At 44.7% G+C, this 27,987-nt stretch overlaps 1 long non-coding RNA gene across 2 annotated transcripts; it reads right to left on the reverse strand.

Annotated features, from left to right (window-relative positions):
* Positions 1-666: 666 nt before the first annotated feature.
* Positions 667-27,979, reverse strand: LOC142496747 (uncharacterized). Of its 2 annotated transcripts, none has more exons than XR_012802097.1 (7): positions 27,834-27,979; positions 25,780-25,890; positions 21,774-21,837; positions 20,186-20,240; positions 19,209-19,387; positions 15,397-15,476; positions 667-1,076 (listed from the first exon to the last, which is right to left on the reverse strand). It is a non-coding gene; the product is annotated as an uncharacterized LOC142496747 (long non-coding RNA). The 2 variants fall into 2 exon arrangements; XR_012802096.1 differs by lacking the exon at positions 667-1,076 and adding an exon at positions 13,304-14,013.
* Between the last annotated feature and the right edge of the window lie 8 nt (positions 27,980-27,987).

Genomic DNA, 27,987 nt, shown 5'->3' on the forward strand with positions numbered 1-27,987 from the left:
GTAGATACTGTAACATAAAATTCATAGGTAAACCTTGCATGAGTTATATATTGTATATATGTATATTTTTATTTATATGGTGCCACCAACGTACGCAAAAGAGACAATATATTATATAGTAAGTTGTAATAGTGTATCCAGGCTATTGAAATGCTTCATTCAGAAGGTGGGGTTTAAGGTTTAACTTATTAAAGGTGGGAAGAGGTGTTTGGGGTATACTGAGTGTGAGGGAATGCCACCAATAAGGGGAAGAGAGGGGGGGAAAGGGTTTAAGGTTAGAACGAGCAGTAGAGGTGGAATGTGTGGAAATAAGGCCGTTATGGGTAGAGAGCAGGAGAGGAGCAGGGGCGTAGTGGGAGATCAAAGTTGATATGTAGGAAGGAGCGGACGAGTCGTAAGAAGAAGAACTTTGTAGGTGATCCGGAACGTGATGAGACGCGAGAAGTGGGATTTGATAAAGAGATGAGCAGACACTGTTCTGGGAGAGAGTGAAATGACTGAGTTACTTTGTCAAGAAATTTACTCTAACTTCCACTGTCCAAGATTAAAGTTTTGGGACATGTCGCCTTACTGTCCTTATTTGAAAAAAATAGTTTTTGGAGACTTACCAACGATTGGGTCAAAGTAATGTTTATTAGGGTACATAACACAATGCACAGAAATACAGAATATGCACTCTTGGCCAAAGGAACATATTTCTAAATTGACACAGGACAACTCCAAGCTTCAATTGTTATAGGAATATTTAAAGTTATTGTAAGATCCTAGTAAAAGATAGGACCAGACAGACTTTGCCTTTCAGTGAATGATCTCTTTCATTTATTGCCTTGGCCAAGCCTTGGGTAAGACGTTTTATGAACTGTACTGCTTTTGTTCTCCAAAGTTTTGAGACAGACAACTTCTGTCCAACTATGTACAGCAGGCATACTTTGATCTCTTGTAAGTTACACTATCTTAGCCCCCCTGCTTTAAAGAGACAAGACTTATGAAGCATCCATAGCAGACAACACTGGCTCTTTCAAAAGAGAGGCTGATGGCACCACTCAGGCCGGATAAGACTATTTCTCCATCTGTTTCTAAAAAGAAAAAGGACAAAAAAAATGAATATGGAATTGAGAAGTATTTTTCCTCAACCTCCTCTGTAGTACCATGTGATATCAGCCATGTGTTTTATTTTATTTAATTTTATTATTTTAACTCAAATTGTATTAAAGTTTACCATCGTACAACACAATATACATTTGTTTTAATTTGAGGTAACATTATTATACCATAACATATGTATGTAACAAAGTGCAAATAAAGAGACAAAATAGAAGGGTGGGGATGGGGGGAGGGGGGAGGAATCTCTGTCCTCCTCTAGATTCACTTCTTGTTCCTACAATAATTGATTACCCGTTTCCGGGGCTCTGGTTGCCATGTGGTTTTAAGGATGTAACGTACCTCCCTTGGAGATGACGTCATATCCTTTAAAAAAAAAAAGCATGTCACATGATACAGCATCCAATCGGATTGGAGCTGTACCATCTGACCCTAAAATGTGATGTCACAGGCCATATATAAGGCCTGTACGTCTCAATTTAGCAGAAGATCTCGACGAGGCAACATTCGTTTGGATTTACCATGGGGTTGGATTGAAAGAAGAAGATAGAAGATCGAACAAAAGAAGAAAAGAATTACAGAAGAAGATAGAAGAAGGTGAAAGAAGATTAAAGAAAGAAGATTTTTTTTTTACCTGATGCTGATCTTCAAGGAGGATAAAGGCGGATTGCAGTGGATGACGTCGGAGGTCGGGAGCTTGCAGATACGCCGGGATTCGGAGGGTGAAGACTTCTAAAGGTAAGATAAATATTGAATGTATGTAATTGTCTTTTTTCAGGTTTTTTTTTATTGTATTTATTAATTTTTATGTTTTTGCTTGCCCATTGACTGATAATGTATTAATCTGTGCCCAGGGTACAGATAAATACAGTGACAGGCAATGCATTTTTTGGCAAATGCTTGTTTTCAATTGATTGTTATTTTTTCTATTTCTGTTTATTGTTTGGATTAAATAGTTTGGAATTTGGATGGCTTGTTGTTAGTACATTTTAGGATTGGTTAGCGTTTTTAATTAATTACTTGTCTCTTTTGATAACGTCTTTATCCCTTGTTGATCTGTCTGTACCTCAGACTGTGTCCATGTTGGGTGCGGGCGAGGCACTTCACACTTGCTGTAGTGATGTGCGCGATGTAGATGGACGCGACGAGGGGGGGCGTGTCATGGGCGTGTCTGTGACGTCACTGAGCTGGTTCGCCCTCATTGGGCGAACCGCTTATGTGCCCCGGACGTCCTAGGGCATCGGGAGCGCCGGCGCTTCTGGTCGCACGGTCGCGCACTCTAAAGACGTCAATTTGATCGCGCCGCACGCACGGTCGCGATTACCATGGACGTGGCCTTAGGGTCCTCTCCTATTCTCTCTCTACACACTATTACTTGGTAACCTTGTCAAGTCTTTTTGTTTTCAGATAACACTACTATGCAGATGATACTCAGACCAAGCTATACACCCGTTACACCTGTAGTCCATTACCAAGTCTCTGATTGCCTCTCGGCTTTGGCTATATATATTTGAGGTTGGGGTCAGCCTCCTCACACCAAATATGGGTAAAACTGAGCTCCTACTATCCTAAACCTAGTCCAATATCCCTCTTGTGCATCACCGTTAATGGAACCGCTATGTTGAACCTTCTGCATTCACATTCATGCTTTGGCACTTATCGCTTCTTCCTCCATTAGGTAGCTACGGCCTGCCCTTTCCTCTGTCACGCTACTGCTAAAACTCTAATGAATGCCTTTGATTATAGTAACCTACTACTAACTGGTCTCCCTAGCAATATATCCAAAATGCGCCAACTTTAAACATTGAAATTTCTCCCAGAATAGTGTCTGCTCATCCTCCTTTTAATCTTCTGTGGAAGGGTCTCCCTCTGGGCTCCCCTTAGTCCCCCTCACCACTGCTGCAGGCAGGAGCGCTGCGGGGGCATGCGGCTGCCGGTGGAGGAGTGCGCATGCACCAGGCGAACGCCGGTAGTGCGGGGAGGGTTGCGGGCAGTTGCGGGCATCTCATTCTGACCTGTCCTTGGGCAAGTCCGTTTACCTCCCTGTGCCTTGGGCACCACAAATCAGATTGTACGTTCTGCTGTATAGTGACCTGTAGCTGGAAAATTCTATGTACAACACTACATAAACTGCATGAACAAATATAATGAGTATCAACCTTTTTGAAATTAGGTAGAAAGAGCTTTGCCCCTTTGTTTGCGATCTATTTTATTGGGCACAGTGCAACTACTTTTTTATTGGTACTTAAACCACTTGTTTTGCATTTAATCACCATCTTCCCCCAGTGCTCGAAACCAGAACGTGTGTATTTTTATGGTTATTGCTGGTATGAGAACAGTGCAAGAAAGGCTTCCCCACACCCAAACTATCTGTGTTGTTCAGTCGCCCTCAGGTTAGTCGTGAGGAAACATTTGTAGACATAAAAGTAATGCTGGCCGTCTTATTTATGTTTTATACATTACACGAAGGCTACTAAGTTGCTGAAGTGGTGTTCAGTTTCCGTCCTAAGAAAAAGTCTTCACAGATAAACTGTGTCTGTATTTCCTAACAGTGGGTTTTAACCTTTTTTTTGGTTCAGGAACCCTATAATTATATTGTGAAATTCTGCAGAACCCCAACCCTCTCTAATAGCGCGTCTGAGATCAGATGCATTGTAAGGAACCCCAACCCTCTCTAATAGCGCGTCTGAGATCAGATGCATTGTAAGGAACCCCAACCCTCTCTAATAGCGCGTCTGAGATCAGATGAATTGTAAGGAACCCCAACCCTCTCTAATAGCGGGTCTGAGATCAGATGCATTGTAAGGAACCCCAACCCTCTCTCATAGCGCGTCTGAGATCAGATGCATTGTAAGGAACCCCAACCCTCTCTAATAGCGCGTCTGAGATCAGATGAATTGTAAGGCCGCGCTTATAGTGACGGCGACACAATGGCAAACCAAATTTATTGCTGCCGTCGTGGGCACTTATAGTAGAAGCGACGGAGTGACGGATTGGTCGCGATCGCTGGAAGTCAAATCACTTTGATTTTTCCAGCGACCGCAACGTGACGTCACCATTGCCGTCGCATCACTGTCGCCGGCAATATAAGCGCAGCCTAAGGAACCCCAATCCTCTCTAATAGTGCGTCTGCGATCAGATGGATTGTAAGGAACCCCAACCCTCTCTAATAGCGCGTCTGAGATCATATGCATTGTAAGGGACCCCAACCCTCTCTAATAGCGCGTCTGAGATCAGATGCATTGTAAGGGACCCCAACCCTCTCTAATAGCGCGTCTGAGATCAGATGCATTGTAAGGAACCCCAAACCTCTGTAATAGCGTGTCTCAGATCAGATGCATTGTAAGGAACCCCAACCCTCTCTAATAGCGCGTCTGAGATCAGATGCATTGTAAAGAACCCCAACCCTCTCTAATAGCGCGTCTGAGATCAGATGCATTGTAAGGAACCCCAACCCTCTCTAATAGCGCGTCTGAGATCAGATGCATTGTAAGGAACCCCAAACCTCTGTAATAGCGTGTCTCAGATCAGATGCATTGTAAGGAACCCCAACCCTCTCTAATAGCGCGTCTGAGATCAGATGCATTGTAAAGAACCCCAACCCTCTCTAATAGCGCGTCTGAGATCAGATGCATTGTAAGGAACCCCAACCCTCTCTAATAGTGCGTCTGCGATCAGATGGATTGTAAGGAACCCCAACCCTCTCTAATAGCGCGTCTGAGATCATATGCATTGTAAGGGACCCCAACCCTCTCTAATAGCGCGTCTGAGATCAGATGCATTGTAAGGGACCCCAACCCTCTCTAATAGCGCGTCTGAGATCAGATGCAGTATAAGGAACTCCAACCCTCTCTAATAGCGCGTCTGAGATCAGATGCATTGTAAGGAACCCCAACCCTCTCTAATAGCGCGCCTGAGATCAGATGCATTGTAAGGAACCCCAACCCTCTCTAATAGCGCGTCTGAGATCAGATGCATTGCAAGGAACCCCAACCCTCTCTAATAGCGCGTCTGAGATCAGATGCATTGTAAGGGACCCCAACCCTCTCTAATAGCGCGTCTGAGATCAGATGCATTGTAAATTCTTCTGTATTTGGTACAATTTTCAAATGACCTGAAAATTAAAGGGACCCCTTTAGGGATGCTCAGGGGAACCCAAGGGCTCCTACAAACCCCTGTTAAAAAACACTTGTCTAGCACTGTCACTTGATGCACTAAAGTCAGTCTTATGGACACCTACAGAAGGTATTATTTTTTATTACTTTGCATCAGTATGAAAAGCTGAAGGGTGCAGCCCACATAGCAACACATCTTGGATAGATTGGCCAAGTCTCCCGTGGGCAGTCTCAAAACCGAGTGGTCAGTAAAGAAGGGGGGCAAAGGTAATAGATTAGGGTGGAGCAGTAGATGTAGCTTATATAGATTTTATTCTGCGCTGCTTCGGGAATTTGGTAGGGATCACATAATGCAGTAGCAGCAAGTGAGCCGATATGCGCTACACAGGTGGTGGGGGAGTACCTCATCAGAGCTAAGTACAGGAGGAAGCCACATGGACTAGAAATGAGGCAAAGGGGAGACCCGTGACCATGGACAATGGCCAGTGTGGGGGGATAAGGAGGCCAAGAAAAATGGAAAGGAGGAAGAGAGATTAGGGCATACAGGGAGAAGATGAAGTTAAGGAGATGGAGAGAGAGGGCATAATGAGGGAGAAAAAGTAGGGAGCAAAAGTGGGGTCGGAACAGCGGGGGCATAGAAAGAGCAATAGTACATGGAGGGATTCGGTTGTTTTTTACAATTAATATGTTCAGGGCTGTTGATTCCTGGTGTTCTGCACGGAAAGGGTTAGCTCTGCTACTGTTGGACCAACACTATACTTATGGAATGAAACGCCATATAAAACGGCACCTTCCTATTTAGCATAACCTCCCCAAAAATGTGTGGCTATGGAACGTTAGCCAGTATAATCTTGCAGCAGTGTAACACTACTCGGACAAAGGGGTTTAAATAATAATTAAAAAAAAGTGGAACTGTGTGTCAAAATAAAAAGAAGTAGTTGTACTGTGGAGCTGTAGCCAGAAAAAGAGAAGAATACCAGGAGAAAACGTAACTGAAAATATTGGTACATTGTTGTTTTTAAACATACTGTGTAAAAAGGAGCAGCTCAGTGAGGAAAGACCCTGGCACTACAATGCCACTGAGTTTGTTTCTGGGGAACCTGGTGCAATTCCCGGTGTCAGCTCCTTGTGACCTGGGGCGAGTCACTTTATCTCCCTGTGCCTCAGGCACCAAAATCATAGATTGTAAGCTCCATGGGGCAGGGACGGGATCTGTAACATTCCTATGTGCTGCGTACCGCGCGCTGTACTGTCATTGTGACGCGCTTTAAATTCAATTGGGAGAAAAGAGGCGCTATATGAAATAAAGATATTGTTATTATTATTGCTATTAGGTTTCACGGTACAGCTCACCAGGAGGCAGTGAGACATCTACTTGATGGATTATCAGCCACTGCTGTTCGCGCATGATCCATGTTAGGGGCAGGGCTGAGGCACTTATATCCAGTTGATCACAGATTCTGACAGGCCCTGTGGTGAATGCTGTATCTTTTCAATAAAGTTACGAGTGACAGCGTTGGTGTAACTCCTTCTGTTTTATGGAAGGGCTGCTGTGCTGCAGACAGACATGGACTCGCCTGCACTTCGGCCAACATGAGAAGCATCTAATTAGCCCACATACCACCTCCTGAGTCCCACAGTAATTGAAGTAGATAGCATACTGGAATTTTTTTGTTTCCCACGGGGGATTTTTTGGCCGTTCCCTCAGGTTACCACGGATCCAACGATTGTTTTTAATGCTGTCTAATTATTATCGTAGCGCCTTCTTCTGACGAACGCAGCGCCCTTCACAAAGGAATAATGGAGTTGCAAAAAATATGAAAGCGCTCACCCGATACACACCTTGGAACTCACTTATTTAAGTCTTTCTGGCCCCAATATCAAGGCGAATGACTGCACCCAACTTCTCAAAGAAAAAAAAACCACCTATTGGTTGTAACAGGAAGGTTTCTCCTTGGTACATCTGGTGCAGTGTTTTTGCCTTGGTTCTGAAGCTGGACTTTGATAAATAGACCCCTTTGTCTGCCATTGTCAATGTTTGCTTACGGATCTGATCTGTTTATTGCTGTGGGCTGCGTCCATAGTAGAACGCGCTAGCTTCCGCGCTCCTCCGTGACCCTGTGGCGCGCTAGAAATACAAACTTGTTTGTATTGCGAAGTGCCGGTCTCCCTCTAGTGCTTGTGCACGCACTGGTGCTCACACTATGCGCATATGCATTGGCGTCCTAGTGTTTATTACATAGCTCGTGCCGTATTCTGCACTATGAACCCAGCCTTAGAGTTAAGGATGCTGCCCTCATTGGGGACACATATAGAAATTAGGAATGATCTGGTGTAGTAATAACTCTGATGTCTCCATGGAGGCCAGGGTTAAGAGGCAGTTTTGAAGTATATGATTGTAGTGATAAAAATCAAATATAACTACCTAGAATGTATTTTGTAATCCAACAAGGCACTCATAGGATGAGCAGCGCTATAGGTAGCATATAAAATCCTCCCCCAGAGAACGGATAATTTATGTTGTGCTGGGGGCACAGTGAAAGATGTGACTTGCACAGTTCTAGTGACCTAAGTAGAAGCTGCTTCTTCATTGTCCCATTTTACATGGGAAAGCTCCTACTTGCAAAGGGGACAGATCAGGAATAGTATTCAAAGCTTTTTAAATGACCAAATCTAGGTCTGCTTTTAAATAAGTAAAAGAGATTACATTTTTACAGCAACCCCTTATAGCTCCAATACAGGCATACCCCGGTTTAAGTACACTCACTTTAAGTACACTCGCGAGTAAGTACATCTCGCTCAATAGGCAAACGGCAGCTCGCGCATGCGCCTGTCAGCACGTCCTGAACAGCAATACCGGCCCCCTACCTGTACTGAAGCTGTGTGCAAGCGGGGAGACTATAGAGCCTGTTACACATGCCTTATTTACATCAGTTATGTACGTATATGGCGATTGCAGTACAGTACATGCATCGATAAGTGGGAAAAAGGCAGTGCTTCACTTTAAGTACATTTTCGCTTTACATACATGCCCCGGTCCCATTGCGTACGTTAATGCCGGGTATGCCTGTATATTGTTTAGCCCTGTCCCGGCTGAGCCTACCTGGGATGCACAGAAAGGTGTGCTTTGATGCACGGCATTATTTTCTGCTTGTGGTTGTGTCAACTGTAGGAAACTTGCTAGTACATTTGACACAGATTGTTATGCAGGTATGTAGATTTACACAACCAGAAATATGAATAGTACAGGGAAACAATTATGCATGTAGGCACAAAACGTTATACAACTATGCATCGAGTTGTAAGCAGGCGATTTTGTTTAACATAGGGTTGAACAGGGGGTCTCCGGAGCTGAAGCCCATTAATGTCAGCTCTGGGACCCCCTGCTTCCGGAGATACTGATCTCCGTAGTTGTGTGCCGGCAGCCGCTCAGCTAGCAGGGTTCATGTAATGGCTGCTTTTCAAAGCTCCCGCGTTCTGCGTGCCAATAGGAAGCCAGTATGTCATCCGAGGCGGCTACTTATTGGCCCACAAGACGCGGGAGCTTTAAAAAGCAGGGAGATACCAGCACCCCCTTCGGAGATCTGTCTCTCTCGAAGCAGGGGTTCCACCCCGGACCTGACCCCGGAGCTGATTTAATAGGTTCAGTTCAGGAGACCCCCTGCTTCAATCCTATGTAAAAAAAAAAATTACAAAATAATGACAGTGGTAACATGCGGGAAACAATATGTTGCGGGGGGAGGGGGGAGTCTTAGAAAATACCTAGCATTACATCTTAGCACGTTCTATAGTGCCGTGCGCGCGCGCAGATTTTTAGTTGGCTGACGTCAGTCAGCCTTTCTATAGATGTGCTGCGCGCGCGGCAGGGAGAGGGGAGCCGACAGACAGCGGCGAAGATGAAGAATTTAATATTTTCGCGCCGCTGCCTGCGCTCAAATGTATGTATTGGTGTGTATGTATGTATGTATGTATGCGTGTATGTATGTATGTATGTATGCGTGTTTGTATGGATGTGTGTGTGTGTGTGGGGGGGGGTAAATAAATGCACACACAAAAAAAAATTATGAAACTTTTTTTTCATTTAAAAAAATCTTACACTCCCCTTACACTTACACTCAAACAACATACACACACACACATACACGCATATATACATTACCTGCAGCTCCCGGCACTATATACAAGAAAAGCATGCGGCACGTGCACGCTCGTTCGCATAGGAACGCACGGCCGCATCCTGTATATAACAGCCCTTACTCTCATCACACATCGATAGGTAAACATGTCTTGGAAACGTTTGCAGAAAGCATCACAAATGAACGACATTTTGGCAACACGCGCATTAGGATCGCATGACCATTTCTAGCTAATAAATCACTCGTACCACCAGGCACCAAAGAAAGTCACGATTTCATTTTCTTCTTCTTTCCTCGCAGTGGCAAGTGGCTTCATGAAAGGGCAATTTTAATTACAGTCACCTAGTGTGCAGGTGCCTCCAGGCCAACTTGCCTAGTTAGTGCAGCGAGCTTTTGTCTGGGACTTCACACGGGGCAGTACTGACTCAGTAAGCACCATCACTCCTCAGGAAGAAGGGACTTGCCCTGCTGTGCACGACTCGCATGGCTAATAAAAGTTATAAGAGCACATTTTTAATACCAGCCTGAGGTATTTCGCAGAAGAAAAGAGATGCTCTGGGCTGTTTCCTCCCACCCCCCTCCCCTGCTCGTGAAAGTGAAATATCTGTGCTGGGGCACTCAGAATACACTTATTTTGTCGTTTTCACTGGGAGGGCTTCTTGGTGGATTCCCTGCTGCTTGTTTTAAACCAATTACATTCCCTTTAATTTGAGAAAATAAAAATTAAAGTCTATTCACCGGGGGCTATTGCCACTTAAAATTATCGAAAATCTCTGAAAGCAACTTAACGGCAATGACTTTCCTTGTAGCTAATTTAGTGCCCGCGAGTGGGTTGACCCGAATTTAAAGGAAGGTAACGCGCCAACATGTTATTTCCCCTTTATATCATCGTATTAAGGCTGTTTTGTTGGGTGCTAATATTTGCATTACCAGAGAGGTGGATAAAACGAATGATACTTAAAACACCCTTGATATAAAGCAGGGGTGGGGCAACTCTAGTCCTCAAGGGCCACAAACAGGTCAGGTTTTCAGGACATCCCTACTTTAGCACAGGTGGCTGAATCAGTGGCTCAGGCGAAGACTGAGCCACCTGTGCTGAAGCAGGGACTGATTGAGCCACCTGTGCTGAAGCATGGATATCCTGAAAACCTGACCTGTTGGTGGCCCTTGAGGACGGTAGTGGCCCACCTCTGATATAAAGTCACTGCTTCTAAGACGTCCCGTAAAGGATGGAATCATAATTCCAACCAGATGGAACAGCCATTTAAGATTCCATACTGGTTAATGTAAGATTATATATAGCAAGAGAAGACATTGGGGTAAATGACTCAATTTATTGATCACACATTCCATAAGCTTATCAAATTATAAATATAAATATATAACTAGTGAACTTGTTAATGAAATGGTATTTTAATTTGATTTACGTGAAAGCCACTTTAACCTGATAACATTTTGGCAAGTTTAAAAATAAAAGCACAAAACCAGCAAATGTACAGTACATCAACCATCTGCACGTATTGCGATTTCAATCAAAATTCCACAACATTAATAATGAAATCATACTGGGCCTGGCTACCCCAGCGAGGATCAATCGCAAAGTAATGGCCATCTTTAAATCTCCCAATACACGTTTACATAATATAATAATATTTTCTTCTTGTATAGCGCTGACAGAGTACTTAGAAATTTGTCAGGCTTGAGTCCCATAGAAAGTGGAAGTGTGGTGTGCCCAGTAAAAGCGTTGGAAGATTAGTTGGCCATTAGGCCAGAACAAGGGGGTCCACTGTTAGTGCACAAGAACGGGGGGGCATTGTCAAGGTTTCAATATTTGCGGGTCTTTCGGATGTGTCTCAAGCAGCAAGGGTTAGAAGGGGGGCAGTATGGAACGCATTCTTTTCGCATTGGGGCAGCGACGGAAGCAGCACGCGTTGGGCTCGCGGTTGCAAAGATACGGAGGATTGGGCGCTGGAAGTCAGACAGTTACCGGACATACATCAGGCCGGATTTGGTAGGGGAGAATGTTGCGCTAGATTAAACACTTTGCTGTTGTTTTTCTTTTTTCCCACCATGTTTTTGCCTCCTCAGATTTCGTGGTAATTTGGATCGTGGGAGATTCAATGGTACACTGGGCGGGGAAGAGGGCGGATTCGCGCCCCTATGGAAAGAATTTAAGTTTGAGTATGGAGCAGGTGGAGGTAACGTGGTGGGGGATGAGAAGGATGCGGTGGGGACGTCTTTTTCCGCTGCTAATTTCTAGGGCCAGGGGTAGGAGGGCACCGGACATCATCATTATTCATGTTGGGGGTAATGATGTGGCAAAATTGCGGTCGATTGATTTATTCCAGCAGATTAAGCAAGATTTGGCGCGCATGTTAGCGTTTTGGCCAAGGGTGCAATTATTTTGGTTCGAGTTAATATGCAGGTTGGTTTGGAAAGGTGCGCGTATCCCGGGGAGAGTTAACAAGACGAGGAAGAGGTTAAACAGGAAGGTGGGGAATTTCTTGGTTCAATGTGGGGGTTGGGTCATTCGTCACCCGCAGTTTAGTTTTAAATTGAGTGGATGGTTTAGGGAAGATGGGGTACAGTTGTCGGATATGGGTGTGGATATGTTTAATAATGATTTACAGGAAGGTTTGGAAGAGGTCATAAGGGGTATGGCGGTACGGGTCTGATTTAAGGGGGTTAAACAGGCCCGTTGGTGGCGGCAGTTGGGGGGGGGGGGGTAGGTGCTTGTTCCCCAGAAGTGGCTCGGGGCTGGTTATCGGGGGGTTTGAAGCAAGGGGGCAGGTCACCGGGACGTACTTCCGGGTGCCCCCTTTGCGTTGCCCAGCCCTGAGCATTCTGGCGCGGACAGGTGGTACGCTATCCCCATTTGTGTTAATAAATAAGCCGCGGCCTTTTACCTCCATATATGTGTCCTCTTGTTATTTGTATGTCTTTATGTAGAGGGTTTTTATGAGAGGGGGGGGGAAGCTCGCGCCTCCTTGGTCATTCCAACCAGATGGAACAGCCATTTAAGATTCCATACTGGTTAATGTAAGATTATATATAGCAAGAGAAGACATTGGGGTAAATTACTCAATTTATTGATCACACATTCCATAAGCTTATCAAATTATAAATATAAATATATAACTAGTGAACTTGTTAATTAAATGGTATTTTAATTTGATTTACGTGAAAGCCACTTTAACCTGATAACATTTTGGCAAGTTTAAAAATAAAAGCACAAAACCAGCAAATGTACAGTACATCAACCATCTGCACGTATTGCGATTTCAATCAAAAATCCACAACATTAATAATGAAATCATACTGGGCCTGGCTACCCCAGCGAGGATCAATCGCAAAGTAATGGCCATCTTTAAATCTCCCAATATACATTTACATAATATAATAATATTTTCTTCTTGTATAGCGCTGACAGAGTACATAGAAATTTGGCAGGCATGAGTCCCAAAGAACTTACACTCTGTTTTTTCTTTGGTGCCGGAGGCACAGGGAGATAAAGTGACTTGCCCAAGGTCACAAGGAGCTGAATACTAGGATTTGAACCAGGCTCCCCTTGATCCAAACTCTGTCATTGTTATTAGAGTCAGTGTCTTCACTCATTGAGCCACTCCACTACACGTAGCAATTCAGTTCAGAAAGAGAAATGAAATAACTCCTATATTATATTTGTAAAGAGAGAGACTATTATTTTACAACGCGATGGTATAGAACTCCTGCCTGCAGAATGGAACCGCCGCTCCCATTGTGCCTGACAGTTTCTGAGTACTATGAATGAATACAATGGTATCTGCTTCCCTGCCTAGAGAATTCGATGGCTTGCAGTGCAATTGGATAGTTTTGTATTGCAAATGAATTATTACATGTTGCAGTATTGCAATTTAACTAAACAATAAACACCATCAACAACACTGTTTATTTGCAGCTTCCTGCCCCTTTTATTTAAGCTTTCAATTAACCATGATCATTTTTTTTAAATCAACGTTTTACTCATTGGAAATTGACGACATATATTCGCGTCTCGATTTTCTACATTACAGACTGTAAATATTGTCATTGCTGAACTGGGATAACCCTCGTTCCCCATTTCCCTCCTATGTATTGCCATTAGTATACATTTGTTTTTGTGATATATTTTCCTCCGCACCGTTTCTGCCAGCCGGTAATTAAGCACAGGTTTCCTTGGAGAAAGCAAAAGCATTTGTAATTTTTGACGCCTGTGTTTTTTTTTTTGTTCAACCCTCCCCCAGCATGTCCAATAAACTTGTTTGTGTACCTCCTCATTCGTCAGAGGTAGGAGGGGGTATTCCCTGGGGGGGATATACCTAGACTCAAGCCAGTGTGAGTGATATGGTATTAAATCCCTGTTGATAGGGTTCAGTGGGATTGAAAGAACTACATGCCCTCTGGTAATTTGCAGTTTGTCGATGCTGAGTTGACATTTAACTGAACTCGGGAATCAGCAGGGGGAAAGAATTTATTCCACTGGCACAATATTGCAGACTCTAGGAGCTCAGCTAATGGCTGACATTCTTCGCAACCAGGCAATTTCTTCACAGCTTTAACCACTTGAGGATCAGCCTTGGTTACTTCTGTCCGTTAGCGCAGGAATTTCCGCACTCTCTCGCAGACACGTCACGGAGAACAGGCTTTGGGTTATGAGAGAAAATGATGAATCAACAGGTTTTTTTTACAGACAGTAGTGGTCGAGTGTTTTGTATACTTTACAAATAGCTCCTACCACGTACTAATAATAATAACAACTTTATTTCATGCAGCGCCTTTGGGACTCAAAGCGCGTCACAGTTACAGTATAGCGCGCGGTACACAGCACATAGGAATGTTACAGACACAGTCTCTGCCCAGATGTGCTTACAATCTATAATTTTGGTGCCTGAAGCACAGGGAGATAAAGTGACTCGCCCAAGGTTCCCCTGACTCAATCTCTGTGTCATTGTATACAGCAGGGGAGCGCAATCTTTTCCCTCTGCACCCCCCTGCCGGCTGTCCTGCTCTCCGCGCCCCCCCCCCCTCCTCCTTACCGTGATTCCTGGCATCTGGACGTCATGACATCCCGTTGCAATAGCAACGTGACGTCACATTACCCCGTTGCCATGGCGCCGCGTCTCCAGATGCCGGCTGAACCACGGTAAGGTTTGCAGAGGCCTTCGCCGCTTCCCCGGCACTTAATTTAAGCGCCTTCAGGAAGCGCGCGGGGCCTCTGTAAACCCCGCGCCCCTCCGCAGTTAATCGCCCCCCAGTCTGCGCACCGCTGGTTTACAGCGTCAGTGTCTTTACTCACTGAGCCGCTCCTTCTGCCAGGAGTAGGGATACTGTGCAGGAAGTGGTACAGGAAGTAGTACAGGAAGTAGTACAGGAAGTGGTACAGGAAGTAGTACAGGAAGTGGTACAGGAAGTAGTACAGGAAGTAGTACAGGAAGTAGTACAGGAAGTGGTACAGGAAGTAGTACAGGAAGTGGTACAGGAAGTAGTACAGGAAGTGGTACAGGAAGTAGTACAGGAAGTGGTACAGGAAGTAGTACAGGAAGTGGTACAGGAAGTAGTACAGGAAGTGGTACAGGAAGTAGTACAGGAAGTGGTACAGGAAGTAGTACAGGAAGTGGTACAGGAAGTGGTACAGGAAGTAGTACAGGAAGTGGTACAGGAAGTAGTACAGGAAGTGGTACAGGAAGTAGTACAGGAAGTGGTACAGGAAGTAGTACAGGAAGTGGTACAGGAAGTAGTACAGGAAGTGGTACAGGAAGTAGTACAGGAAGTGGTACAGGAAGTAGTACAGGAAGTGGTACAGGAAGTAGTACAGGAAGTGGTACAGGAAGTAGTACAGGAAGTGGTACAGGAAGTAGTACAGTAACAAAAGGAGTAGAAATAGAAAATATATTCGTGATATAAATGTGGGCGCCAGGATTGCCAGGGAAATGCCGGATCCCCATTGTCTATCATTCTCAAATGAAAATACAGAATGCAGCAGCACTCCAAAAATAAGGCGATCAGAACAACAGTTGATTACTCACATAATTTAGCCAACATTTCGACCCACACACTCCGTGTCTTCCTCAAATAGTAGTAACTTTTTCCAAGTCGCCCATGGAGACTGCAAACAAGGATAAATCACTTATATTTAACCTATTAGACATATACATGCTTTTAATTCACGTTGGTCCTAGAAGCTGCAAGGGATCACAGCTCTAATGCTGCGTTTGAATATAGCAATAAAGAGCTATAAAAAAAAGGGAAATCCTTATTTATTAAATCAGCAGCAAAATATGTTTTTCGTTAAAAAAAACAAAAAAAAAAAACGTACTTGAACCAAAAGGGAACCCAAAATGTATGAGGTATGGGCTTTCATATCCAGCATGTGTTAGTGAACATAATACAGTTATAGAGATCCATGTTAAAATGGATGAGAAGCGAAAGGTGACTGTGTGTTCATTTGCGTGTCATTACCCAGAATCCTTGGCTGCAGTGGAAGCACTGTATGCTGAGAGATAATGATGAAAAGCAGGGTTGCAGAGCTGCCTGAGATGTGAATGTGCTCACAAGTGGTATTTCTATTTGCTGTACCTTTTCTAATTGAAACACTGACATGGAAATACCAAGCTTGATAAATATAATTAGACAGAAGAGACAGGATATGAAATACACGATGGCCTGCAATATTGCTACAATGGTTTGATTGATGCAGAGCAGAGTGGTATAATAATGAGCACCTTCTCAGAGGGATAGTGGCAAGAGAAAACATGTTTGATCATAGCCATCACTAAACATGCATGTCTGAACATGCCATGGCTGTTATATATCTTCTAGGCGTGCAGTCAGTATTAGAGGCACAGCAGGAGGTACCTCAGGTACATTTAGGGTTGCCAGGTGGCATCTCAAAAAATACAAGACACATGGGTGAAAAATGCGGCGCGCTCAAACAGTCGGTGGGGAGGTATGTTATTTATACATTCTCGGGCCGTTACGTAATTTCACTCCACGGATGCACCAATTTGCATTATTTTATATTCTATTTCGTAAAAAATTCTGGGGAGGGGTTTGGGGATTGAGCTCCCTCCCTGCATTTTTTACGAAAAAGAATATGAAGTGGTGCAAATTGGTGCGCACGTGGAGTGACATTTTGAAAATAAATTACATAACGGTCACATAATCTATAAATAACGTACCTGCAGTCATACAGGGCGAGCTATACTGATCTTAATGCTTCTCTCCCACTACTTTCAAGATTGTTTCAACCCCCCTCATCCTCTCGCATCCTCCTCACACCACCACCCCCTCCTCCTTCCTCACTATCACTCCCCTAATCCTCCTTCCTCACCTCTACCCCCCTCATCCTCTCACCCCCCTCATCCTCTCACCCCCCCTCATCCTCTCACCCCGCCTCATCCTCTCACCATCCTCATCCTCTCACCCCCCTCATCCTCTCACCCCCCCTCATCCTCTCACCCCCCCCTCATCCTCTCACCCCCCCTCATCCTCTCACCCCCCCTCATCCTCTCACCCCCCTCATCCTCTCACCCCCCCTCATCCTCTCACCCCCCCTCATCCTCTTACCCCCCCTCATCCTCTCACCCCCCCTCATCCTCTCACCCCCCTCATCCTCTCACCCCCCTCATCCTCTCACCCTCCCTCATCCTCTTCTCATACCACCACCTCCTCCTCCATCCTTACCCCCCTCCTCCTCCTTCCTCACCTCCACCCCCTCATCCTCCCTCTCACCCCCCTCATCCTCTCACCCCCCTCATCCTCTCACCCTCCCTCATCCTCTTCTCATACCACCACCTCCTCCTCCATCCTTACCCCCCTCCTCCTCCTTCCTCACCTCCACCCCCCTCATCCTCCCTCTCACCCCCCTCATCCTCCCTCTCACCCCCCACTCTCATCCTTTCACCCCCCCATCCTCTCATAACACCCCCCCCCCCTCTTCCTTCCTCCCCTTCACCCTCCCCTCCTTATGTTGCCATTTACCTGTTGCACTTTTCTCCCTTGTTGATCATTTATTGACCTTGTATTTTAGTTTTGTAAGGCGCTGCGTACATTGTGGTCTCTATATACATAAACTGATACATCCATGGAACAGAGTCTGCAGCAAAATCAATGGCGCCAGAGACCGACACTATTTCTATACAAGTGGAGAAAGGCGGGAGGATATTGAATACTAAACAGAGGGGGTGGTACAGATTATTCAAGATGTTAGCTGTAGTTGCAGTGAGGAGAGTAGTGTTCTTCATGATGGTGGTGGTGGTATTGTGCATATTTTTAATTTACTATAAAACAAAACTATATACTCTAAATTATGGTCCATATTTACTGTGTTATTCCACAAGAGACATTCCGGCTTTGGAAGACCATCTTATGGAGTAGCACACGATACCGCAATATCCAATGATCATCATCACAGTTCCCTCAACCTAGAGGTAGACCTCTTTATGATCTTATTGGATCAGAGCTAAAGCGAGTTCAGTATCCATTGGTATATGCTATAATGTCCTGCCTGATACGGTTTGTACAGGTACTACTGGGGCAGGTGGTGTACTGGGAGAGTCCTCAGATATTATGGTCAGTTTAGACTCTACATTGTCTTCTGTGTACTGTAACTACAGTCAACAATAGCATCAGTCACATTGCAATTTAGTCATGTCACTACTGTAGGGTACATTTATAAATGGGTTATTTGAACTCATTGCACACCCAAATAATGTACTGTGGGTAGCTAACATCTCTTAGCCAATATGAGAAGTGCTAAGTAGCAACTTACAGCTCTTTATGGACAGGCTATTGCTCCTGTTATCCACAATGCCACCCAAAGCAGCACTACCTTTACTTTAATCTGAGAGAGACGGAGGAAGAGGATGTTGATTAAGATAACGAAAAGATAACAGAGGTGACCAAGCTGATTTTTCCAAGGAAACCTCCATTTCTTCCTTATTTCTATCAGAAAGCAATGGGAGGGATAGGGTAATGGGAATATCCACTGATTAAAGATCTGCTGCTGACACAACTTCTGGCTCCTAAAGACACCTTATAACTTGTTGACTTCAATGGGTTTGTAAGGGGTCTTCAAGCACCAGAAGGTATCTTATGGCAATAGACTGCATAGTAAATATGGGCCAATATGTATGACAGACAGTGATGACACACAACCAGCAGTAGCTGCTACTAGAGAGCAGTTTGCCCCCACATGAGTACCGTCCCACCCTCCATCACCATTTTACAAATAGTACTGATGGATTCTTCTGTGTCCTCTGCCCTGCATTATCTATTTTCTCTGGAAAGTGAATACTGAACAAATGTCAGATGGGACGCAAAAGTTTTGGGTGAATATTGAGTGCAAATCTAATTGGGCATGGGGCCATATTTTTCAACAAAGAAGGAAGCAGCGCTTCTGAAACGCGTAGGGTGGTCTTACTGTTTGTACTGCCGTTTTTACCTATCCCCCACTCGCGAGTGAACTGTGTAACTAGCTTCCCTATTCCATCCTTGGGGGCTAGCTTACACTGTTGTGTACCTATTCCGGTCACGATTTTCCACCGTAACCGGCATCCACAGACGCCTACAGGGGGCTTTCCTTCCACACATGCGCACAAGCGCTGGATACCACGCCACTACCTGCACACACGCGGAGGCGATTCCTGCAGCAAGCGCTACAGAGTGAGTCCCAGCGCGCGGGACCTCCACATGAACGGAACTGCAACTGCCCCCCTGTTTGACTGATGATGATGCCGATCTGTTGAACATTTCGTAGATTCGGACATGCACTTACCCTTACTTACATGTAAGTTATTTTATTGCTTTGTTGTTTAATACATTTTACAATCATCCTTACCTTGGTGCGCTCCTGCGCTTCTTTTCTTGGTCGTTTGGTTCGCCGGCTGGGGTCTTCCACCGGAGTCCGTTTCTTGGAGTGAGGGGAGACACTTCAAGTCATAGGAGCAGCAAGAGGAGGGAGAAGAATCAATTTCTGCAACACTAGGAATCAAGAGCGCGGACTGAACTTTCTTTGTCCTGTAATTAAATGTTTATGTAATTTGTTCACCTGTCTGACATCTCAGCTGTCTGTTATATGGTTTGTGTGTCATGTTCACCATACAGTATTATGCTATGTATTTCATTTGTTTTCTTTAAGCACCTATTTCACCATTTGGAGATATCCTGGGATCTGCACATCGACCAGTCCTGGTTATATATATATCCATTTTTCTTGTTAATTTATGTTGGCGCCATAGATATCGATTCTTTGTTATTACACAGCATACATGTCCAATATATGCCGCAAATGGGCACAAATGTTTAATTTCTAGTGTACATTTCCATCACAATTTTTATATTCCTAGTCTATTCAAGCTGCCAGCTCTCTCTCTCTCTCCTTTACTCTCTCTCCCTTACCCTCTCCCCCTTACTCTACCTTGCTGTCTCTCCCTTACTCTCTCTCCCTTACTCTCTCTCCCTTACTCTCTCTCCCTTACTCTCCCTCCCCTGCAAATTGTAACGTTTCTCCTGCAGGTCATTAAAAAATGGCCATGCAGCGTCAAATGATGCCGCATTGCCATGGCAACGTGCCGCTATGTGACGTCATGTTCCCATGGCCGCACGGCCATTTTTTCAGGACCTGCAGATGAAACATTACAATTTGCAGGGGAAAAGATGGCCGTACCACGTTGCCGGACCCAGCCGCAGGTAAAAGTTGTGAGGGTGGGTGAGGCAGTTACTTTCTTTTTTGGGGAGGCGAGTTACTTTTGTGGGGGGGGAGGGCGAGTGGGTTTTGCCCTAGTTTGTCGCGCCCTGTATATATAATATATATACCTGTATATATCTTGTGATACCATCACGGTCCTCTAAGTGCCGGAATAGAGTTCTCCTAGGAAGGAAAGTAGGAGAGACTGTGCTGAAGCGGGGACGTCTGCTCCAAAGGACTAACAGATAAGCAAACGCTTTATTATTGTGTGCAGAGACTGTGTACATTATTGCATATGCCAGGACATGTTTTTAGCGGGGAACCAGTAAAGTTGGCCAGCTGTCGTTAGGGTGTCAAAAGGGTTTGAAGCTGAATGTACAGTTAGGGGGTCATGCAGTAAGCGGTGGAAAATTGCATTCGCCAGGGGTTTGAATTCGCCATGTTTTTGGTGTGTTGCCCTCGCTGAATGCAGGAAGGGCTGAATCCCTGGCGAATCACAGCGAGAGCAACATTGCCAAATGCCAAACATGGCGAATAACCGGTGGCGAGACAGTCTGCCGGGTGAGAAGCTGCTGAGAAGCCGTCCCCTGCCGAGATGTGTCTGCAGCAGAGAGAGATCCGCCGCTCTCTCGGCGCAAACATCGGCACATTAAAAAATCTTTTAAATACAATTTTATTCATAGTGTACATGTGCAGGGGGTCTCCGGAGCTGAACCGCATTGGTTTCAGGTCCGGGGACCCCCTGCTTCCCGAGATACAGGCCCCTTTATGAGGTGCCGGTATCCCTCTGCATTTAAAGGTCCCGATCACGTGACCGCGGAATGTAAACAAAGCAGAGGGATACCGGCACCACATAAAGGGGCCTGTATCTCGGGGAGCTTGGGGTCCCCGGACCTACAACCAAAGTGGTTCAGCTCCGGAGACCCCCTGCACATCTACACTATGAATAAAACACCCATATCAATAAACAATCATTCCTTACCTTTGCGGCTATCTGCTATGGTAACGAAGCAGCATGAATGTATTTTTAATAATAGTGTACAGTGAGCAGGGGGTCCCCTGAGCTGAACCGCATTGCTTTGTGGATCAGGGACCCGAGTTACAGGCCCCGGTATGTGTCATTGGGTGCCAGTGTCGCCGCCATCTTTATAGCGTCCCATACGCGACGTGCTCGCTATAAAGATGGCGGCGACACTGGCACCGATGCCCCAAACCGGGGCCTGTAAGTCGGGAAGCAGGGGATCCCTGAGCCACAAATCAATGCGGTTCAGCTCAGGGGACCCCCTGCTCCCGCACAATATTATGAAAATACATTAATGCTGCTTCATTATCATAGCGGATAGCCGCAAAGGCAATGAAGGGGTTAAGGCATTATAGCATGTTTATTGGGGACAATTGCCCCCAATAAACATTGCCATAAACAACTTACACCCCCTGTGCCCCCAACAACCCCTCTATCCCCATTACATATAGAACATTTTTGGGATGCACAGCAATGATACTATAGGCCGGCGGTGGCCCTCGGGTGTTCCCCGCAGGCCTTCAGTACCAATTCAGTGCACCCCAAAAAAAATTACAACACATAAATACACCACCCTTAACACATACAATATAGTAATGCGCAAAATTAATATTATCCACATATGGATAATAGTGAATTTGCCCATTTAAAATACATAAAGAACAATAAATACAATAAATACATATTGCACTCACCCATGTCCGGCTGGCACGATGAAGGCCACCCTCATCTTCATCACCGTCCATGCCCCCTCCGATGCTGCAAAACATAAACAAGAAACAAACCAGCCAATGTAATGTCCCTTAACCCCTTAATCACCATAGCGGTTATTAACTGCTAGATTCATTAAGGGGTTAACCCACCCTCACCCACCACTCGGGAGGCCTAAATACCATCTCCCACTACCCCCCCCCCACCCCATGAGGCCTAACCACCCTCACCCACCCAATACCCAGCTGGGAGGCCTACCCACATACCCTTGGGCCCAACACCCCCTTCCCCCACCCCCAGTACCCACAATAAAAATAATACACAGCCCCACAATAAACATCATTATATTTATTAAATACATAACCCACCCCGTGTGCCCCCCCATAAATACATGATTTATTATTTTACATACAGGGTTAATACCCCAGGCCCACGGGATTCACCTCACAGACCTACAGTAGCCCAGCACCATGTTTCAAACGGGGTCTGGAGGCCTACAGGTGGTCCCCGCCAGGCACCGTGGGCCACAATGTGGTCCCCACGGGTAGGCCCACGGCTGTCTGGAGGGCCCCGGGTCAGACCCAGAGGTGTCTGAGGGGCCACGGGTGGTTTCCACAGGGGCCTGGGGGCCCTCTGGTGGCCCTACAGGTCTGGGGTGCCCCCACAGATGTGGGGTCACCGGTTCTTCCCCACAGGTGTCCCCCATGGACCCGGCAGCCGTTTACCCGTGAGAATCCTGAGGAGACCGCAGGTGGTCTCCATAGGTCCCCTGCAAACCTGAGAAAACAACCCTGTATGTAAAAAAAATAAACATGCCCTATACATTAAATACATCAATCCCCCCCCAACACATACACTACAATAATGTGCAAAATAACTATTATCCAGATAGGGATAATAGATTATTTGCCCATTATTAAATACATTAACTAGCATAATAAAATAAATAAAGTTCTACTGACCTCATCAATAAGAAGCCCCCTCACCAGCAAAATCCGTGTCCTCCGTTGCCAACAAAATACATAGCCAATACATTGCAATTACATTCTGATATCAATTAACCCCTTAATCACCTTATCGGATAATAACCGCAAAGGTAATTAAGGGATTAAGCCACCCTGGCCCGATACCCACCCTTCACCCATTCATTTGTACAGTGGCTTTATCATGCAACTTATATATATATATATATGTAGAGGTATCAGTACCGTGTTAGCCGAGCTTCAATAATCAAAAAATAAATAGATGATACCGTTCTGTGGCTTACGAAATGCTTTTATTTGTGCGAGCTTTCGAGATACACTGATCTCTTCTTCCGGCGATGTTACAATGTACATGAATATATATATTCATTCAAGATTGCCACTGGCTAATCTTGCCTCGTACTTGTTTACCTGTTTATATATATACACATGATGAACCAATATACAAAGAAATGTTTAAGGGTTAACAAAAACATGCACCAATCAAAATACCACTTCTCCATATCAGCCACAGTCAAACAAAATCCTATTTCCTAATAAAATCATTATCATCTGCCAATTAAAAGCATCAAATGCCAACCAAAACATTGAATTTACATTGTATACATGATGCATAAAATCTGTGCACCATGTACACTCTGCCAATCAATGTTAACAATAAAATATTCAAAAGAAAATACAATGAAATCCAAACAAGTATACTATTTAAACCAAGCAAGGCAACTTAAATAAATTACCATTAATTAATCAAATCCCAAAACAATTAAAATACCATCCAAATCAATTACACAATTAACTCTTTTAATCGTTAAACAAACCCATTATCCAACAAAGTTAACATCTGACAAAATAGTAGTACCAACAAAAAACCACTATAAAAAAGCAAGACTCACCCTGACGTAAAGTACAGCATACAACACCAAAAATTACATCTATCTAATTAATAATTACATTACACACATTTAAAAATAGCAGCATATCAAAATACATCTACATAGTGCAAAACAAGCATTCCCAACCAAATCATTTTTTACCCTGTATGTATATATCGATAGAGATTAGACTGTAAGCTCCTCGGGGCAGGGACTCCTCTTCCTTAATGTTACTTTTATGTCTAAAGCACTTATTCCCATGATCTGTTATTTATATTATCTGTTATTTATTTGATTACCACGTGTATTACTACTGTGAAGCGCTATGTACATTAATGGCGATATATAAATAAAGACATACAATACAATACAGATAGTCCTCGCTATCCAACGTTTCACTTTACAACGAATGGCATATACAAAGCAACCCTGAGGGCTGTTTTTCGATGCCGGAATTCGTTATCCAACACCTGAATGCGTTATCCAACGCTCACTGCCACTGATTAACACTGGAATCCCTTTACAATGGTTTCATTATCCAATGCTACTTCCAGAACGGATTCCGAGGACTGCCTGTACACTGTGCGCTCTTTATTTATATTTACACACACACACACACACACACACACACACACACACACACACACACACACACACACACACACACACACACACACACACACACACACACACTCTCGCTCTTACATCACTAACATTCAGGGACTATTTAACACCGCAAGTCATAAATCACATACTACACAGGGGGAGGGATAGGCTCTGGTCACAGATAACATTCCAAGATACACTCTTTTTAAGTAAAACCCTTGCCTGCTTTATTCAATGTAACATCGCCGGAAGAAGAGATCAGTGTATCTCGAAAGCTCGCACAAATAAAAGCATTTCGTTAACCACAGAACGGTATCGTCTATTCATTCTTGATTATTAAAGCTCGGCTAACATGGTATCACATACATATACATAGGGTTATATTCCAATTTTAAATAGGTTCTCTATGAACAAGAAACAGCTGCTGGAAGGACATAGCAGTGAGGCGCATAGCGTGGTACTTCATAAGAAAAACATAGAACCGACAAACCGTGGCAAGTGAGTTATCAGTATAGACACTCCACATCTTTCAAATAAACAAAAAGGTAAACCATAATCTGGGCACTCACCATCTCCACACAAAGTAAACTACAAAGGTAGTGCACTTAGCTATCTATTTTCCCCTCCGTTTGGGACAATAGCAAGTGACGGAGACACAGGGGCTTACTCCATACGGGTACAGCAGTGACATGTTAACTTGGACGTAGGGGAGCTACGTGGTGTTACCGGCTATTCAAACCACAAGGTTCTCTGCACAATAATCAGAACGCGCCTGCTCCTCACTCAGAAGGGCACCTGCTCCTCACTCAGAAGGGCACCTGCGTGAGGAGCAGGCGCGTTCTGATAATTGTGCAGAGAACCTTGTGGTTTGATTTATTCTACCTACCTCTTATGACTTTTGAACGCCTAGTGCTGCATCCTGCGTATGATCTTTATGTTTAGATTTTGCATTTATCTCACTACGTTTATCTCCGTCTAGTATTGAACACTTAGATTAGTGGAGGATATATTTGTCATTACTTATTCATTTAGACTTACCAATTGTTGCTAACAGAATTAGTGGAGGGTTTATTCTTTCTCATTTTATGGCCTATTTGTGGTTTTGTGGGTTCTGGGATCAGGGAAGTACCCTTTTGGGACTGAGGGGAACGGGCATGACAAAGGGGTAATCCCAGAAATGTTACTCCCCTGTATACCCACCTTTTTGTTGTTGCGCCCCCTCCCCCATTGTTTTGTTCCACTTTTTTCCCCCACACACCCCATATATGGTACCACCTTTATGTTATTGTAGTTTTCCATGTGTGGTATTGTATGCTTTTTTTTGATTCATTTGTGCATATATTAAAACTTACCTTTTTGGTTCTATACCAGTGATCTGATTTCTTTATATAGGGAGTGCTGGACTATTCAGTATTTTGTATTGTTTTGAGAGGGATTGGGTCCTCTCTAGTCCTTGGCACTCCGCATTGTATACTTTATTTCATTAGTGTGAGTGCTGTTTATCGTTATTGTATTGCATCAATACATACCTCTTTACCTTGGTGCGCTCCTGTGCTTCTTTTCTTTGTGGTTGGTCTGCTGATGGAGTTTTCCTGCGGTGGACGCTGGAGGAGGAGGGGAGTACCTCCACGTATCAGGAGCTGCAAGAGGAAGGAGAAGATCTACTTTAAATATTAATTTAAGAAGCAAGAGCACGGATTGAAAACCATCTGACTGGTAAACTACAAAGTCAATAACTTATATAAAAAAAAAATCACTTGTTCTTTTATCGCTTTTAAAGATATACAGAAATCAATACCCACTCCATTTTACACTATGTGCACACCCATCCTAAAATACTAATACAATCAAATGAGGCGTCACGTCAATATGGGCCATTCCAGCATGCTACGTAAAGTTATATTTCATGCACCATTCACAGAAAAAGTCCTTTTCTAATCACCAAATATTGCATCTAAATTTCTAACCAATTCATAACTTTGAAACAAACAACTACACTTGCCTAGACAAGTAAAAGAACCCCTATAGAACAAGCACTCATAAAGTGCTGTATACAATGTACTTAGATAAAATTTAACCTTTATTGATATATATTGGTGTAAAAAATGAAAAGGCTTAACACACAACAAAATTAATAAAATGAGTATTAAACAAGCTACCTCCCAGTCAGAGAATAAACTGGTGGGGGTGGTAGACAGAAGGACTAAAGGAAACTGGCACCTAAAGAAAATATATTCAAATCATAATGTAAATGGAGGTTACAAAATACACTGTAACCTACTTTTTGGTAACTATTTACTTTCATCTTGCGTTGCCTTGAAGGACTATTTCATTTTTTGTTTTGTTACTTCATACATTTAGAGTATTTACACCTTGTATTTGGCAATTATTCACCTCAAGTATTTACCTTATTAGGCTATATGCAGTACATCAGTTTGGTGTACAATTTACTATTTATCAGCAAGGTGTATTTTGTATATACACCATTCGCTGCTTTCAACTACAGCCTATCTCTGTACTCTTTTATGAGTGACAACTTTATCAGGAGTAGTTTGAAAGATGTGTGACTGTCTGACATATTACAGACAGATACTACACCTTTCCACATATACTTACCACACTGAGGCACCATTTACATTATGATTTGAATATATTTTCTTTAGGTGCCAGTTTCCTTTAGTCCTTCCGTCTACCAACCCCACCAGTTTATTCTCTGACTGGGAGGTAGCTTGTTTAATACTCATTTTATTAATTTTGTTGTGTGTTAAGCCTTTACATTTTTTATACCAATATCTATCTATATATTTTTGAAACCATTGTATGTCCGTGTCTAGGGGCAATCTGATTGGCCCGTCAGTCCGTGGACCGGCCGCCCTCCCACGGCTCTCATTGGCTCACCCCCCCCCGTGTCCCACCCCGCACGGCTCTCATTGGCTTGTGTACCTCGCCCCCCCCGTGTGTCCCACCCTCCACGGCTACACCGCGTGCCCCTCTGAGTGCAGTGCAGCCGCAGATTCTCCTCCTCACCGAACGCCCCTGCAACCCCCCAGCCACACCTCACACCCGACATCTGCTGCTGAAACCCGCCAGCCACACCCTACACCCGGGTCGCAACCTCCATCCGCACCCCCGCCAGATCAGTCCCTCACACCCGCATTACCACCCCCCTCTAACCGACGCCTCACATACACCGCCACCGGCCCCCCGCATCATCTGTCCCTCACACCACCACTCGAAGCAGTCGCATCTCTGACTGCTATCACGCACGACCGTCGCCTCTCTTGGCTGGCTGGCTTGCTTAGCTAGGGGGGGGGGGTGGGACACACGCACAACCACCCGGCCACTCTTCTCCTCCTCACCCCGCGGCCTGGCCCGCTGGATCCCCCCCCCCCCGACATCACCCAAAGCTCACCGCCCGGCAGCTCCACCCCCCCCCCCCTTCATCACCTCCCCGCTACCATCCCTCTGCATGGGCGGGAGGGGGGTTGAGCTGCTGCTGCTCCCAGCACCTCACAGACTTCAACCGCACCACCCTCTACCGCCTCCTTACCGCCCTCAGGCCCGCATTAAACAGCACACTTACCCTCCTGTTAGCCGTCACTGCACCCTCCTACCGCCTCCCTCATGGTCGATGCCGAGCACCATTACCTTGGTGCGCACTTAAACCTCGCCGCGTCCTTAACATGCCGGCGGGGGGAGCAGAGCAGTGGTGGCAGCAGCAGGACTGACTGTCCCCT

The sequence above is a fragment of the Ascaphus truei genome, chromosome 6 (genome assembly GCF_040206685.1).
Source record: "Ascaphus truei isolate aAscTru1 chromosome 6, aAscTru1.hap1, whole genome shotgun sequence".
Classification (NCBI taxonomy): Eukaryota; Metazoa; Chordata; class Amphibia; order Anura; family Ascaphidae; genus Ascaphus; species Ascaphus truei.